General features: G+C 35.0%; 1 pseudogene; it reads left to right on the top strand.

The window, feature by feature from the left end:
- Positions 1-561: 561 nt before the first annotated feature.
- Positions 562-1,988, top strand: LOC140663605 (uncharacterized; annotated as a pseudogene).
- Positions 1,989-2,585: the final 597 nt, after the last annotated feature.

The raw sequence follows: 2,585 nt of genomic DNA, 5'->3' as shown, positions 1-2,585 counted from the left end.
CTTTAGCGGGCTGCTAGAAATCCTCCTGAATAAGAATATCATTGTTAAATATGATTCTTTCTTAATTTATAGCCGAAATGTCGTCGAAAAGAATTTGTAGTTCCGTAGTCTCCGTATGAAGTCTCCACCGTGGGTCCTCTCGACCCTTAAGACGAGCTTGAATATAAGAACGGACTATGAATACCGGCCAAGAGGAACTCTAGTAGTAAGTACCCCAGCTACATGGTGGCGCTAGGTACAAAAGTTCAGTCTGTCTCTATCAGGAAAGCGGCTCTGACCTTCATGAAAAGAAGACGTAATTAAAAATCAGCCCATCTGAGTTTTTTGTATTTGTATAATACCCAGTTTCGAAGTTATTTTTTATATTATCCAGTTAATTTGTGTTGATTTGTGTATAGTCACAAAAAATATCCGCTCTCGCGTCTAGTACAAGACAATTCTCCGATGGTTATCATAAATAACCTTAAGGCCTCGGAGAGGGTCGGGGGAGATATCTCTCTCCCGCCCTCGGACTCAGACATAGATTTTGAAGCAAATGAAAAGGAATATAGTAATAAAATGATGGAGCCAGATTTCTCGGAAATTTTGAAGATCATTGGAAATAAACAAGCCATTAAAAGAGCAAGACCCGTTTCGCAGGAAGATTCATCTAATTCGACGTACATAGACAAAGATATGGAAGAAACTTGTAATAAGGTCCCTTTTAAGAAATCAAAGAAAAAGAATAACATAGAAGGTAAGTCTATTCTAACTACTACAAACAACACATTAAGATCTCAAGTGAGAGGTTATATTGATAGTGATACAAATATGGCATCTCCTGAATCATCTCCCTTATCATTATATGATAGATTCGACAAAGGACCTTTTGTGATTTTTGCTAGGAAACCAGGCGACAGAAAATCAGCAAAATCAATTTCAGCTTTAGAAGCAGCTAGACTTTTACACAAATTCAATGTTAAATTTACATCTTTGGAGAAATATACCTGGAATACGTGGAAGATTATTTTCAGCTCTTTCCACGAAGCTAATTCTTCTTTACATAACAAATTTACTAAGGACGCAGGCTTATCCTTATATATTCCAAGATTTAAGTTATTTAGAAAAGGTGTGATCACAAGACATCCCATTGGACGTCACTCTTGAAGAACTTAAAATTTCATTAATCAATGAAAATAAGAATTTTAGAATCAACAATGTCTTCAGGTTTAAAAGAAAAGATAAATTGAATAGTAAATGGATCGATTCTCAAACAGTATGTATTGAATTTAGAGGACAGGAGCTTTCCCCCTTCGCCAAAATTTGGAGAGTCAATTTAAAAATCAACCCTTACATTCCTCTGATCAGAAGATGTTTCCGATGTGGTAAATTGGGCCACATCAGCAAAGGCTGTGGTAAAACAAAGGGGATCTACCTGAACTGTGGAATAACTCATTTTTTTCCAAGGAAAATTCGTGTCAACTTCTTGCTAAATGTGTTAATTGCAACGAAGAATATCATTCTTTGAGTAACAAATGCCAAACCTTTAAATCGTATCTAGAGATAAACAGAATTATGGCAATAGACAATCTGTCGTATGCAGAGGTTAGAAGATCTATTCTGAATTCACATAAGCAAGCAGTGTATGCTATGCCGTTAAGAGACTTGAGAAATTTTCCTCCTTTAATACGTACGCAAGAAAGAAATATTACTGCTGATCTTTTAGGAAAAGTAAACCAAGATACATTGGATCTCCCTTCGTTCTTTCAAATAGCTGGGACCAAATCATCGGAGAAAGTAATCCAACTAATGGAAATGATCTCCTCAGTTCCAGACCAGGATACTCTTATACAAAGACTTCTTAATACTATTAAACTACACGTTAAGAATATTAAAATATCTAAAGTTAATAATTCTAATTCTATCTCTTCTCAGTGACATTAGTATAATGGTTCTTGCTCTTAGAATTGTCCAATGGAATGCCAGAAGTATTAAACATAAACTCAATGAGTTATCTTATCATACTAATAATTTGGATGTTAGTATTATTTCAGAAACTTGGCTTACTGCTCACGATACTTTATTTGTGAGAGGATTCGACGTGGTTCGAGGGGATCGCACTGAACGCAGAGGAGGAGGCGTCTTGTTATTAATTCACTCGAACATTAAATACTCCATAATTGACAATATTTTCAACTGCAATGGAGGTATAGAGGTATGCGGAATACGAATTTTCACAGATTGCGGCTCTCTCTCGATTATCTCTTTATATAGATCCCCTGATTTCCTTTATATTAATTCATCTACTTGGAGGAAATTTTTTAATCAATTTAAGGAAACAGTGCTTATTGGAGGTGATTTCAACTTACCTAATGAAATATATCCTCTCTTGGATGGTATTTTTGACTTAGATATTATCTTGCTTAATAATGATAACTCTACATTCTTTGATTTAGAACGAATTATGAATCGGTACTCGATTTGACCTTTATTAATTCTAATTTAGGTTTCAAATCCCACTGGTCAGTGGGTACGGATTCTTGGGGTGGGAATCATTTTCCTATATTTATCAACATTCATTTTAAGTACTCAGAAAAAATTACTCA

The sequence above is a fragment of the Anoplolepis gracilipes genome, chromosome 3 (assembly GCF_047496725.1).
Source record: "Anoplolepis gracilipes chromosome 3, ASM4749672v1, whole genome shotgun sequence".
Lineage (NCBI taxonomy): Eukaryota > Metazoa > Arthropoda > Insecta > Hymenoptera > Formicidae > Anoplolepis > Anoplolepis gracilipes.
Note: the sequence above shows the minus strand (reverse complement) of the source record. Positions and strands in the feature narration are given on the sequence as shown.